Genomic DNA, 14,960 nt, shown 5'->3' with positions numbered 1-14,960 from the left:
CCCAGACTTCCCCTCTGCACCACCCTGGAGCGCAGGGTGTGTGCGCTCCTGGGAAGGGAAGCCGCCTGCTAGCTGGCGCTTGGTATTTTCCTTGGCAACCCGTATCCCAGCCCCAACCTGTGTGGCAGAGGAGAGGGGATACTGGGTCTGGGCTTGGAAAGGGGGAGTGGTCTGGGGTGGTCAGGCTGGCCTGACTGGCACTGAGGGGCCCAGGGTTTTGGAAATCTGGAAAGCAAGGGGTAGCGGTAGCTGATAAACAGCCCTTGTTCTCACCTCCAACCCTGCCACCTCCCCCAGATACAGCCCCAGAGGGGATCCCTCCCCATTAACTGGGGAGGTGGCACGGGCCGCTGGCGTCCCCTGTTGCCAGTGCCAGCTCCTCTTGTCCAGTTTTCCAAGACCTGGTGCTGAGAGCGGGGCGGTGAGCTGCTGTCACCCAACTCTGACCCTAGCCAGGCTGACTCACGCAGAGTCTAGAGCCACAGGGAGAGAGAGGGAGAGAGAGCCGAGGCGGGCAGGCTGGGCTGTCTCCAGTGGCCCTGTGAAGAGGAAGAGCAAAAACAGGGAATTAGCTTGAAACTTAAACTGTTTTGAGCCAGGGAGGGTGAAGGGCCAGCAAAGCCAGCTGATCTGACATGGAGCCACATACCTAGGGGATTAAGTAAATAGGTACTGTAGAAAACCAAACCTGCATGTAATTCCAGGTTGCTTTTGTTTTGTTAAATACTCCCTGAGATTTACAATTCCTCCGGGGTGGCTCTGACTGGGACTGAACTTTGGAGCCTGAACTATCAGCCTTAGCTGATTGCCCATTAACTCTTCCCTTGCCAGGCCGGCCAGCAGGCCGGCCTAGGGGCTTGTGATGACCGGCTAGCTGGGGTCGGCCGTCCCAGGCTCTGGCTTCTCCTTGGGTGGTTTGGACAGCTGCTTGACCTTGCAGTTGGAAGGGCAGTTCGGAAGTGTTTTTAACCCTTGGATACACGGAGAGGAAGGATGTGAGAGTTGGGCTCAGCAGTTTCGGTTCCCAAAAGCCCTTGGTGGCGGGGTCAGGTCAGGATGGCACAGGAGGGTGTCCTTGGGGACGCCTATGGGGGTTGGGACTGTGGGTGTAATTGTCATTCCTTCCCTGTCTGCATCCCACAGAAACTTTCTTCTGACTCCTCCAGCTGGCCCGAGGCCTGGGTCTGGCCCAGCGCTCTGGCTACAGTGGGCATATGAACTCTTTTAGTCAATCTGGAAAAACTTGACTGATTATAAACAAGTCTAAGTTGAAAGAATTAGATGGTTGGGGGGGGTGATTAAAACAGTGCTGGGGGACAGCCTGTGAGTTCGGGATTGGGAACCACGGACCCGCCTGATTTAGGATGGACATTCTCTTCCAGGGAATAAACCTAGAACTAGGTCTTACATGGGTGTCAAGTCGTCAGAAACAGGCTCAGGGAACCTGTGAACTCACAGTGCCAGGGACACCCCGCTCAGTCATCGGACCGGGCGGGCCGATCCAGTGCCCTCCCTGTAACTCGCAATTATCTGACCAATTACTGGAGCTACTTTTTAATGAGCTTTCCACTGGCTGGCACGGTGGGGAATTTGGAATCAAGCTTCTTGCCTGAGACCATCTGGGGCCTGTGAAAGGGCATCAGGGCAAACCCCAGTGCCAGCGCCCGCGCTTGGGGCCAAAAGACCTGGTATGATAGAGGGGGATTCTCGGGACCACGCCAGGTAGGCTGGAGAAGTGTGGGTCGGTGTGGAACAGGGGTCCTCGGGCTGGTCCTGGGGCCTTGCAGAGCTGGGAGGCAACACCATGGCAATGCTGCAGCACCCACCTACAGCAGGGGTGTGAGGCAGCCTGCAGGGAACCGCCCATGCGCTTTTTTCCCCCGGTGGGAGTGGAAGGCAGCCTGGATTCAGGTGGGATCAGACTTGGAGAGGAAGGACCCCCAAAAGTGAAAGAAGGGAGAAGGACCCAGCCTTTGCAAACCGCTGGCCTGTCCAGGAGAGCGCTGTTGCCTTCTGGTGAGGATGGAGGCTGACAACCCAGCTTCCGGTGATGACCTTGAATCAAACAGGAGTTGGCAATATCGTGGGGGAAAGGATCATAGGGCCTTAGGCTGCCAAGGGGACCCAACTGAGGGTTTTTCTTACAGCAAACTCCAGGACTTGGGAAGTTCCAACCCGGAGACCTCGGTCCTTGCTCACTGATGCCCCGAGGTTAACCCAGGCAGGGCCAGACACACTCAGGTCTCCGACCGACCGGGAGGCTCTTGCTGACCTACTGATCTCTACACTCTGTTTTTATTTGCTGTTCCTCCCGAGATCCCCCCCTCAGAAGCATCTCAGAGTGTGGGCCCTTCCTTCCAAGGCCCCGGGCTAGCTCCTTGGCTGACCCAGCCTCCAGAGCATTTGACTTTGACTTGATCTTAGCGGGAGAAATTTGGAGATATTTTCAGTCGCTGTTTGAGCCTTTGGCCCAGAATGAGGCAAGAGGCAGGCCTAGTGCCTGGGCCGTGATGGCAGGCCCAGGGGAGGCCCAGGCCACCTGCCAGGGCCTAGTCCCGCCCCCCAGGAGGGGTAGAAGCCAGGACAGCGGGCGAGTTTCCTGGAGAGGTACTACAACACTGGGAGTGGCACCTGCCTTGCGATTGGTGAATTTACAGTGTGTCCCCAAAGCTGCCAGCCAGGAGCTCCCTGCTGGTAAATGCGAGCCCGACTCTTCAGCACATCTGTCCAGCAAGTCCCATAGCCTTGTCCCCGCTGGCCCCTCTGATGGCCATCTAGGAGGGAGTTGGCTCAGCAAAGCTGCAAGATGGCCGTGAGGTGGGCCCTGCGCTGGGCCGGGAAACGGGCCTGCAGCAGGATGGGTAAAGCCTCCAGACGGTGTGGATTCGTTTTCTGTGGCCACAGAAGGCAGCATCATGCACTTGGTGGCTCACAAGAATCAACATGTCTTCGCTCACAGTCTGGAGGCCAGAACTCTGAGACTGAGGAGCAGGCGGGGTCCCCCTCCCAGCAAAGAGTCTGGGGAGGCCATCTCTCATGTCTCTTGTAGCTTCTCGGGGCCCGTGGTGCTCTCTGGTCCGCAGCAGCCTCACTCCTGTCTCTGCCTTCTTACTCCGCCTTCTCTCTCTGTTTCTGTGGGCTTTCATCTCCCGAGGACACCAGTCACTGGATCCAAGATATGCTCTTCTTGAGATACTTAATGACATCTCCAGAGACCCTCTTTCCAAATGAGGCCACACTCAGGTCTGGATAGGTGTGGATTGGGGGTTGGGGGTAGCATCTGGCTCAGAGGAAGCCCAGTGGAATTGTTCCTCTCTACGTGGGCTCACGGAAGGCTTCCTGAAGGAGGTGGGTCTTGAAGAAGGTCAAGGTCAAGGGATGTAAGAAACCAGACTGGAGTTGGAGGAGAGAGGCAAAGGCAAAGGATTCTTTAGCATAGAGTGGGGTGGGGAGCTGGGGAGTAAGCCGGGAGCTCTCTCACTCACACTAAGCCTGAGTCTAGCCACTTCTGATGAGAATCAGAATGAAAAGAAACGGGGTCCAGACAGGTAACCGTGAGGCCCAGGGGCATCAGGCCTAAATTGCCTCATCGAACAACTGATGTGTGACGAAGGCTTGCCAGGATGCACCCAGACAGCCATGCCCAGCTCTCCCACCCTCACCCCAAAGGCCCCTTCCCTGAGAACATCTGGGGCAAGTGTCAGGCTCTCCTTTGACACAGCCTGGAGCAGGGAGCTTGCAATCAGGAGGAGTGTTAGTTTGTAGATTCTGTTCCATGGGTTTCAGACTATGGGCCTGACGATATGGGCAGTTTACTACCAGACCAATCTCTCAACTGCCTCAGCTCCTCCTCCTGTGGAACAAAGGTCGTGTCTGGGGCCTGGTCTACCTGGTTCCTGAGGCCAAGCTGGCTGAGCTTCACCCCAGGAACTGCCATTTCAGTCACTGCCCTCTCGGGACGCAAGATCTCTAAGACCTGGAGGTCTGAGGTTCTCGTTTATGAATCAGCTAGTCCGGGAGAGCGAGGGGGGGCCGCCTGTATCCTCACAGAGCTTCTCAGGCTTTCCTGCTCGACACCACCCCACCGAATGAAAAGGAAGCTCTTCCGGGCTGGAACGTGCCCCTCGGTCGGTAGGCGGCCCCACTCCCATTTCTAAACTTCCTCAGCAGCTACCGGAGAGCTGCCTGGCCAGGGCTGATTTCAGCTCTTGCAGAAGATGTTAATGTTTTCAACCTGCAGCTTTCAAGGGAACGAGGGGCCCATGTTTCCCTGCTAGTATGTCAAGGAGAACTTCCCATTTTGAGCCCCAAGTCACCAAATCATCTATTTAGACTTTCGAGAAAGTTCTCAAGCGGTAATCCTGAACCTGAATCAACAAGTCCCTCTTGCGTCCACCCAGCCCGTCTGCTTATGCTTGTTTAGACTCCAGGAGCTTGTGAACTCCCAGCTTGGCAGAACCCGAGGCGTGCGCACCCCTGCCCGGAGTCCTGAGCGCTCTCATTACGCCACCTTCCCGGTTCGTGTCCATCTTGGTGTCGCCACTTTCAGCCATGCTAACGAGAAGTAGCCCCTAGCTGTCTCTTCCTGCCCGGAAAGAGACTTCCACGCTGAGGCCGCTGAGGCCCGCTGAGGCCAAGGCTGTGGGCTTTGGCCCAAGCCGCAGTCTCCACCCCTGGGGCAGGCCCCGCCCTCCCCCCTCATCCTTGGGCAAAAGTCTCACCCAAGAGGACATTACAAGGTGCCCCCTGTTGCCTTGAGGGCACACGACCTAAACCTACGGAGAATTTCAGAGGAAACACTTGAAAGACTTAGTTCCACGAAGCAGGAGGTCCAGGAAACCGCTGAGGCCAAGTGAAACGCTCCTACCTCTGCCGCGCCACCCGCCAGAGCCTTGGAACCAGCGGGGTGTCAGCATTCTGGAAATGAGCCTGTGTCAGGCTCTCAAAGGGGGCTGAGACTCCCCGGTGGCCGGGGATGGCAGGCCACTCGTTGGTTCCCTCACTCCGCGGCCCTTCTGTGTGCCAGGCATTGCCAGGTGTGCCAGGCTCTGCCGGCGAGAGGCAGGACCCCCGCCGCCCCCTCTCCCTTCCCCCCCCACGAGGCACAGCGTCATGCGGGAGACAGACAGACACACAGATGATAGCAAGATGAGTAAAATGGGGTGCCCTGCTGGGGAGACACAAAGGCGGCAGGCCCACAGGCCCACGGGTGCCGAGGGGCCTCACTCCAGCCCAGGACAGAGGCGGCCCTCTGAGGAGAGGTCCCTGGGGGGCTGGGGGGGCTGCGGGCCAGGGTGGCCAGAGCAGAGTGGACCAGGGGGACGCAGTGGGAGCAGGCAAAGAAGAGCAAGAGCCCCTGCATCCAGGAACGTCTAGAAGCATCTCAGACTGAGGGGAGCTGGAGCCGGGAGGATTTTGAGCAGGGTCATGACAAGCTCTAAGTCTTAGCGGGGTCTCCTGGCTGCTGTCGAGGGGACCCAGGGTGGGGGTGTCAGGCCAGGGTCTGGAGGCCCCCCGAGTCCTCCCACCAGACTGGCTTGGCCGCTTTCGGGTATGTTCCACCACCCAGGGCCTGCAGGTCTCCACTGATCATTTTGCAGCCAAGAGGAAATGGGTGGAGGGGGGCAACCAGATAGCCAGTGTGCCCAGGGAGTGGGTGGGGCCGTGGGACCCAGGCCAGGAGGTGGCTGAGGAGACCTGCTCTCTGCTCACCCTGCCCCATTCAGGCCTCTGGGGATTGGGACCGAGTTAGAGTCCTTCTGGGGCCCAGCAGGCGAGGCGAGGTGCTGTCCTCTCACCTTACGGCCCTGTGCAGGGGCCACGTCCACAGTGGCCAAGCCCCGGGAATAATGATGAACCAACTCCCCCCCGCAAATGAGCCCCAGTGCCGCACAGGGCTCAGGGCGTGGACGTGGCTTTTGTTCTTTCTCGAAGCTTCTGGGGCACTGTGGTCGGCACTTGGAGAGGGTCCTCAAGCAGCTGGGGGTGGCCAGAGGCGCGGCCTAGACTCCAAGACTTAGGTTTGAGTTGACTGCTGCCCGGAGGGTGAGTCGGCCTCCTCCAGGCCAGGGCAGCTAGGGACCTGGGTGCGGTGGGGCTGGGCGCTGTTCCCTGTGATCAGCTTTCTGCAGATGAGCGGGCTGTTCTTGAAGGGGGCAAGGGGAGAGAGCCCTGCTCCGCGCAGGCTGGGTCCTGGCCATCTGCGCCTGCCCACCCCTGAGAGCAGAGGCCAGCGGCCCAGGCAGGGGCAGGGCCAGAGGGGGACACCACATCCGCGGAACAGTAGGAAGCGCCCTTCTCAGCAGCACCTGCCGGGGCGGGGGGTCATTTCTTGGTCTGTGTTTTGTAGGGTGCTGAGAGGAGAGAGGGACAGCTGAGAGGTGCAGGTGGCCACATTGACATCGTCCACTCTGAACTTCAGACATGACCTAGACCGTGCAGTGTTCAAATGGCTGCCGGTGGCTTCCTTGTGCTGCTGGTGCTAACGGGCTGGGGAACTTCCTGTGTCTGCAGTCGTGATGACTGTGAGGCGCGTCCATAACTGCGGGCCTACACCGTATGTGGCCATCCTGTGTCCCACCTGAGGCACTCCACGTGAGTGTAGCACTCTGCGACTGGGGTGTCTGCGTGACGGGTGCTGGTACTGTCACGCCCTGTGCTCTGACACTCAGCCTGACCGGTTCTATTAACTGTGGTTCTGCAAGGGACTGTGGTACCACCTGTAACTGGGGTAACATATGTATCTGGTACTCTGTCTGTGGTACCCTATGATTGTGGTACTCTACCTAACTGTGTGCCCTGTGGCTGTGGTCTCTGTCTGGCTGTGGTAACATAAGTGGCTGTGTTTTCTATCTGGCTGTGGTAACATAAGTGGCTGTGGTGCTTTACCTGGCTGTGGTACCATAAGTGGCTGTGGTCTCTACCTGGCTGTGGTACCATAAGTGGCTGTGTTCTCTATCTGGCTGTGGTACCATAAGTGCTGTGGTACTCTACCTGGCTGTGGTACCATAAGTGGCTGTGTTCTCTATCTGGCTGTGGTACCATAAGTGCTGTGGTACTCTACCTGGCTGTGGTAACGTAAGTGGCTGTGGTCTCTACCTGGCTGTGGTAACATAAAGTGGCTGTGGTTTCTATCTGGCTGTGGTACCATAAGTGGCTGTGGTCTCTGTCTGGCTGTGGTACCATAAGTGGCTGTGGTACTCTACCTGGCTGTGGTACCATAAGTGGCTGTGGTACTCTACCTGGCTGTGGTAACATAAAGTGGCTGTGGTGCTCTGGCTGTGGCACCCTGTGACTGCAATACTCTCTCTGGCTGTGGTACCCTGAGGCCATGGTAGTCTGTGACTATGGTACTCTATGACTTATGCACTCTGTGACTGACCCTCTATATGACCATGGTACTCGCCGTGACTATGGCACTCTCTGTGGCTGTGGCACTCTTCGTGGCTGAGGAGCTCTCTGTGACCTCTGTGGCACCCTACAGACTACACCATGTTTTTTTCACATTTACTGTCAGGCCCATGCCCCATGGTGCAGGGCGGTTCCAACACATAGCTCTGGAAACACCACTGATAAGCAGTCCTGTCAACAGGATGGGACCCGGATGTAGTTAAATTTACTTGTGCAGAAACACTTTGGAAGCACCCAGCAGCAGTATTTGCATACAATGCACGGATACTGGCTGAAGGGCAGGGTGGCTGTTGATGAGAGGGGTTGCTAGAGTTCATTCCTTGCACCCAAACTTGGGGGGCCTGCTTTCAGGGACCGTCAGGACGAGCTAATTTTGAGCTACCACGTGGGACCTCGGAAGAGACCAAGAACTCTTGAGAGTACAGAGAAGGGCAAGATCACTGTAAATTAAAGGAAATCCTAGAAGACTTCTTGAAGGAGGTGACAACTAAGACATTTGCAGTTACGTCTAAATCTTTTGCTGGGCATAGAGCCCTTTGAGGATATAAGGGAAATATACACCCTGCAGATACATCTGGCACACCCATGTGCTGTGCCAGAGGCCAGGGCTTGGGCTAGATCTGGTCTGAACCTGTGTCAATCCTTCAGGCTGGAGCAAAGTTGGACCCAGAAGCCAGGGCCAGGCCAGCACGCACAGAACAGATTGGGGGCTGGGGGTACAATCCCAGCCTCAGCCAGCCTGCAGGAGGCCACCAGGCCCACGCCTTTCTAATAGTATTGACCATCCTGGCTGTGGAAAATGCGGCCTCCAAGTCCCCTTTCAGGGAAAGAACTAGAAAAGCTTATTGTTCCAGTGAACCCTGAGGTCACTTTGCCCACACTGAAGCCACTCTGGGGGTGGGAGTAGGATCATTGTCTCCTGCCCCCTGTCCGCCTCTCCTGATCTGACAGCCCCCAAGGCAGACCCCAGCTCCAGCTGACTTCCAGAACCAGGTTTCCAAGCTGGGTTCCAGAGCCCCCAAAGGACTCCAGTGGGGGAGCAGGTAGAAGGGGGAGAAGGGGTTGCTGCGGGGCCCCACCTCCAGGGCACCCCGCCGGCTTCACTTTTGTTTCAGAGTCTCGCTTCCATGTGAGGCGGGTGTGTGCGGTCTGAAAGCAGGGTGCTGCCTGGACGGGAAGGCCCCATTGGGGGCCCCGCGGGAGCCCCGCGGAGTGGACTGGGCGGCGACCGCTATGTGGACTTTCCTGCGGACACGCCAGAGAGGGTGGGGACGCGGCCTGGGCTGCCAGTGCATGCTCTCTTCGGGCGAGTTTCTTGGGGACACTGTCTTCTGCCTTCGCTTCTTTTACTGGGTGCAGATCGGATGGTCGTTTTCCGGGGGAGGCTTCAGCAGGTTAGTAGTAGTGAAATCTTAGGGTGTCGTTAGTCTATACTCAGATTTCACCTGCACCCCAGCCCCCCACACCGTTCAAGGATCGGCGGTAATATTTATAGGGAGTGACTTGGGACACGCTGCTCTCCCCATTGCTCCTGCGGGGGCCTGCTGAACCCCATCTCATTGCTCCTCAACCTTTGTTCTTTATTCCAAGGTGAGAAAGCCATGGACTGGGGGTCCTCCTCTTAGCTTGCCTCCGCCCCTCAGAAAAGGTCCCCCCATTCCCACCCTGGCATGTGGGACCCCAGGCCCGCTCAGTCCTCAGCCAGGGTCCCTCCGCCACCCCTAAGGAGCCCATGAGGGGCCATGATTACTCCATCAGGATGGAGGCGGCCTCCCCAGGGGGACCCGGCCCCCCCAGGGGGACCCGGCCCAATTCAGTGGCCAGAAACAGCTCACAAGCCTGAAGAGCACCCAGCACCCAGCCTGGGAGAACGTGACTCGGCCAGCCCAGCGCAGGGCTGGCCACGGGCAAGGTCAGCCGCTGAGGCCTGGGGTGGCAGACGCCAGCCCGCCGGGCTAGCACACGCTGGGCAGGGCTGCTGTCCCCCCGAAAGTGAAGGTGTCAAGGTCCGGTGAAAGAAGGTTCCTAAACTTCCTACTTGGCGCGAGATGTTTGCAAGAAATGATGGCTCCCTCCAGCCGGGGCTGGGGGCCGCGAACCCCCCCGTTCCCAGACCGGGGCTCTGCACCCCTTCCTGTTGGACCCAGGCGCTGTGCTGCACAAGGGACAAAGGACTGGCTGGACACCCCACGTTCTGGGACTCCCTGGGAGCGGGAGAAAGCTGCTCAGGCCACAGAAACCCTTGGGAATTCAACTCCTTAGCTTTGTAGAACCCAGTGGGCGGGACCCACTCTCCCCAGGAAGGGCTGGGAGTGCCTGGGGTTCCCCACCACCACCCCGCCTGCCCCCACCCCATCTCCCCGTGGCAGGGACAACCAGGGACCGCAGACCTCTTCACCAGCAAGGCCTGGACCGCTGCAGACCCTTCAGTGGCGGAGATCAGAGGTCAAGGCCAGAACGCTGCCCTCGGCCTGTCTATCTGCCCACACCCCACAATCGCCTACCAGTGTGAGTCACGTTCATCTCGGCTTCCCAGCCCTCAGCTGGCCCTGGCGGGGCTGTGGCGAGGCCAGATGCATAGGTTACCATGGCAACTCACCACGCCGGTGGCTGCTTGGTGCCATGTCTCTTCTCCAGACCGCCCTGGGGTGGGCGAGGGAAGGCCCCTCTTGCCAAGTCTTAGGCGCACACGTAATAGACATTTGGTGCCTGAGCAAATGCGTGACAGACCGCAGAGTCACTCAGCCGTGTCCTCGAGTACCTGCGGTGTCCCGGGACCACCGGCCCTCCATGCTGCCAGGCCCTTGCGCCACCCGCCCTCTGACGTGGGACTGCCCACTCTGGTGGTCCGGCGCGGAGGGGCCCCGACTTCCCGTCCACAGCTCATGCCCAGCCAGGTAGGGCGCTTTGCCCCACCCTGTTGGTCATTCCACAGACCAGGACAGGCTGGCGGTGCGGGTGGAGCCCGTGAGGGCCTAACTGGGTCCAGCAACATGAAGGGCCACTGCCAGGGGTGGCCGTCCTTCAGACGGACTGTGTCACCAGAGGTCCCTACAGAGGCCCAGCTCTGGGGCGGCTCTGGGGCTCCGTCAGTGCTGCAGGGACCGTCCTCTGTGGGACATGCATGCCTGTAGCCTTCCACCCGCCCCCAGCTCCCCGACGTGCTGACAGCCCTGTGTCCTTCACCTGAGGGTCCAGGCCTCAAGGCCTGGCTGTGACCGGCTGAACCTGACTTGGTTGCTAGTCCTGGGTCACAAGCTAGTCAAGGGTCTCTGGGCCAGCCCCGGCCAAGCCCCAGGGCTCGAGGTGGGCTTCCTCAGGGGAGACCAGGAACACGGTGTCCTCCTCGTGGAAGGACCGAGCCCGTCCTCAACAGAAGCTTCCGGGAGCTCAGGCCTGCCTCTCGCGGGCCAAGAGGCAGCTGGCCGCCTGCTGCAGGGCTAAAGGCCCAGCATGAACTTTTCCGGCTTGAGCTGAAACCTGGCTGTCCTTGCGGGGTGTGGTTCAGAGAGGCCAAAATGAGTGGTCACTCAGGGTGCTCACGCAGGTGGTCAAGCCTTTCTTTGTGACCTACCCCAGAAGACTTAAGGCCACTGAGACAGGTCGGTAAGAAAGTGATGTCGCTGGAGCCCAGGAAGGGTTATCAGCCTGCAGGAGCGCAGCGGCACAGTGTGGCCATAGCTGGCCTGTCCCTCTGGGCCCTCAGATGCCTTCTTTGCATGTCTCCAGGGCATGTTTTATAGACGGTTTAAGCAATGCAGAGAGTTAGCCACAGAAGGGCGTGAGCCACAGAGAGCACCGACTCTGGGGTGCGAACGAGGCCTTCCCCCCTCACCCCGGGCCCCCGCTGGAGACCCCGGCCAGCCCTGTCCCCACTCTGCACCAGCTCCTAGGGCGTCTCTAAGGAGACGCCACCATCCACTCAGTGGCTAAGACAGCACGTGTTTGTTCTCTTATTCTGCAGGGGAGAAGTCTGGCGGGTTTCACGGGGTTCACCGGGCTCATGCCAAGATTCACGGCCCACTTTTTCTGGAAGCTCCAGGATTGAATCCATTTCCATACCCTCTGGGGCTTCTAGAGGTCACCCGCATTCCTTGGCTCACGGCCCCATCTTCCTCCTCCTTCCAGCCCTTCCCAGGGTCACGACTCTCGGGAAAGTCTTCCCTGTCTTCCTCTCCCACTTTTAAATCGCCTTGCTAGGAGCCTGGGATAATCTAGGCTCAATTTGCTGTCTGGAAGTCAGTTGATTAGCATCGATTTTAATTTAACTTTCATTCCATCCACACCTAAATCCCTTCCCATTGAAGGTAACAGTCGACTTCTGGGGATTAAGACCGAGCGTTACCCTGCGGCCGCCCTCTGACACTGTTTCCTCACCTGCCTAGTCCAGCCTCGCTGGGGCTCCCCGAGCTGTGCAGGGGCTCAACTACGCCGGCTGGGTCACCCCGCGTGGCCTGCTGGTGACCAGGCCCCGCTCTGGGTGTTACGGAGGAGCCGAATCCTCTGCTGCAGAGTGGCTGGGCGCAACCCAGGGTGGCAGGACATTGCCTGGTAGCTTTGTTCTTGGCGAGAAAAACTGAAGTGAGGACTTTGGCCCCAAGCCAGGTGGGCAGCTGGTCCACCTCAGAGGAAACTGAGTCACCTGGGACAACATCTGTGAGGGTCAATTTGACAGGAGGGGTGGACACACCGGGATGCCGGACGGGCACTGAGCAGGGACGGAGGGCAACGGGGTGCCGGTTCCCCATCCTTGGTCCAGCGGGGAAGGTGAAACAGTGGCCCCGGGGCGCTACGGTGAGGCGGGGGCTTTAACGGGACAGGTCATGGCGGGAGGCAGCTGTGAGCACAGAGCCGGGCTGCCCCCCAGCCGGTGACCCCGTGGCTATGATAAGGTCCCCCAAACACGAAGCCACAGACATGGACAATCAGATCAGTTCTTCAGAGCAGCCCCACGAGAGAGGAGGTATCGCTGCCCGTTTTAAAAACAAGAAAACTAAGGCTCCGAGAGGTAAAAGTGCTTGCTTCAGTTTGGACTTGCTTGCAGTGTGCACTGGCTCGTGGGTAAGGAAGGCTGGCGAGGCCGGGAGCAGGTCTCAGAGAGGCATCCGGGGGGGGAGGCAGCAGGAGGAGACAGACACCCAGAGGGGAGAGGTGTCCGGAACATGCCAGCGAGCTCTGGCTGGGCCAGGATAGTGTGAGAGGACCTGGTGCGGATGGGCAGGGCGGGACCTCCGGGGCAGGTGCCATGGGGTGGAGCCTGGACTGCTGGGGGTCACTCGGGAGTCAGACAGGGTCTCTGTGGGAGGCGCACGCAGGCTGGGGTAGTGGAAGGCGAGAGAAGTCAGTAGAGCTGGGATGGGACGTGGGGGGATGGCGTAGCCGAGGACCCCTGAGCCACGCTCCCTGGGCAGGGGCCCACACAGGTCAGCATCCTGGCCTTGCAGGATGTGCTGACCCGCTACTTCCGCCACAGGCTTTCCCTGCACCCTCCCAGCTCAGATCCCCAGGCTGATAGCGTGACGCCAGCGGGCCCGAAGGGTCACTCCGTGGCGTTTGACCTTCGTCCAGCAGAGATTAAACCGATTCCTAATTAATAGCCTGTGAGATAGCTAGTTACCTTGGCCCAGCTTGCGAGTCATTTAAAGCTTGTCCTCAGGAGACCAGCCCATAAATTATGCCTAATTAGCCGAAGGTCTCCCTGGGACACACCAGCTGTGCTGTGTCACAAGACACACCAAATCCAGGGACCTCTGGATTTCGGGTCGAGGTAGGAAGGGGGTGCTGAAAAGCTACCCCAAGAAAATGTCTGTTTCCTTTCCCCTGACAGCGGCTCCCAGAACTGTCCCTGGGTTGGGTTCCTGGCTCAGCCACGCCCTTGACAATTCCAGAACCTCAGCCCTCATGTCTAAGATGCAACTCTGAGCTGCTGGCTGCTGTCTGGGTGCAACATGGGCAAGAGTTTCCTGCTGCCCGGGGAGGGTGGCAGCCTAGTGAACCAGGCTCAGGTCCTGGAAGTCGCTCTGGAGCGCCCTCTGCGTGATGGCCCTGGGCAGCTTCAGGGTGTGTGTTGGGGGTCTGGGGACTTGTGTTATGCCTGCTGTTGCCTTCTTGACAGACTCAATAATTTTGGACCAAGGGCTTTGCATGTTCAGTTTGCATCACGTCCAGTGTGTTGTGTGGCCAAGTGATTTCACTCAGTTGGTGCCAGGCCCTGATTACCAAGCAGGTGCTGCGGATTCCTCGCGCACACAGGTGTGTGCATGTGCACACGTGTGTATGCACGTGTGTGTGTGTGCACGTGTGTGCCCTGGGGCAGGAGCTGGACACCAAGTGAGCCAACAGAAACTTACCGTTTCAGGTAGTGACACGATGCTCAGGGCGACCTGAGAAAAGGGACTGAAGTATTAACTTCAGCAGCAGGGAAGCTAAGCCTGGCTCTGGTAGGAGGCTAAGGCTCGCTGCATTCTTGGGGTGCCCCATAAAGCCCCAGGGCACATCTAGGTTCCCCTGACCCCCAAAAAGAACTTGAATCAAGTGGGGGAGCTGGCACAGAATCTCCATGGGCCTAGGGGGCTATTTACCCTGCTGAGTTGGGGGGTCATGAGTGAGGAGGCCTGCCGTGTTTTCTCTGATTCTCTGGCTGTCCGTGTGCCAGGCTTCTGCACCCCAGGCTTCTCCTATCCAACCCCCGAGTCTAGTGGACATTTCCCAGCCCTGTTGACCTTCCCATCAGCACATCTCCCAGAGGGAGATGGCAGAGCTCAGAGATGCCAAATGACTCATCCCAAAGTCACACAGCAAATCAAGTCCAGAGCACAGGCCTGGCCCGCCTGGCCCCAGCCTGGCCGCTCTACTCCTAAGGGCAACTCGGGGCGACCCTGCGGGGGCATGCAACCCCGGTGGCGCTGGAGCCTGGGGATAATGTCTGCTCCCTGCCTGGTGGAGGCAGACAGTGGTGTCGGTGGGCAGCCCGGACCCTGCAGCATCTGCTTCTACCTGGAGGAAGGGCTCGGGCACCCCAGCTTTGCTGAAGAGGCAGTGAGCTGCCCAGAAAGCCCTGCTCAGAGGCCCTGCCTCAGTCCTCGGGAGAGAGCCCCAGGCTGACCCCAGGGCCCCAGCCCTCAGCTGGAAGGTTCTGGGGAAGCAGAGGGTGGGGTCCCTGGGGATGAGGGTGACCCCACATGGATGGGAGCGGCCAGCCCCCGGGGCCCCCTGGAGAGGACGGCCACGCGCGGCGGGGGAGGGCTGCCGGCCGGTTCACGCCGCGGCCAGCAGACCGGCTGCGTGTCGCAATGTCTGGTGGCGTGTGCAGCATCCTGTCCGTGTGCAGCTGGGGTAACCTCAGGCCGGCGCGGAGGAGCGTGTGTGGCTCGCAGACCGCGGCCGGCCCGGAGGCTGCTGGCACCTCGCATCTCATTTACAGCTCCGGGTTCAGCCGCAGGTCAGCGGCGCCCTGACATCACGGCGTTTGTTTACCGCAGGCCGGGAGGAAGCGCGGGCGGTCCGGACGCGGGCGGGGGACCCCTTCCCCAGGCCGCCCCATCTGTGCC

General features: G+C 59.3%; 1 protein-coding gene across 1 annotated transcript in view; it reads left to right on the top strand.

Annotated features, from left to right (window-relative positions):
• DHRS3 (dehydrogenase/reductase (SDR family) member 3) overlaps positions 1 to 14,960 on the top strand; it is a 33,669-nt gene that overhangs the window by 1,377 nt on the left and 17,332 nt on the right. The window lies entirely within an intron of this gene.

The sequence above is a fragment of the Condylura cristata genome, unplaced genomic scaffold (genome assembly GCF_000260355.1).
Source record: "Condylura cristata isolate star-nosed mole 26May11 unplaced genomic scaffold, ConCri1.0 scaffold00008, whole genome shotgun sequence".
Lineage (NCBI taxonomy): Eukaryota > Metazoa > Chordata > Mammalia > Eulipotyphla > Talpidae > Condylura > Condylura cristata.
The sequence above is the reverse complement of the archived record's forward strand: the minus strand, read 5'-3'. Positions and strand labels throughout refer to the sequence as shown.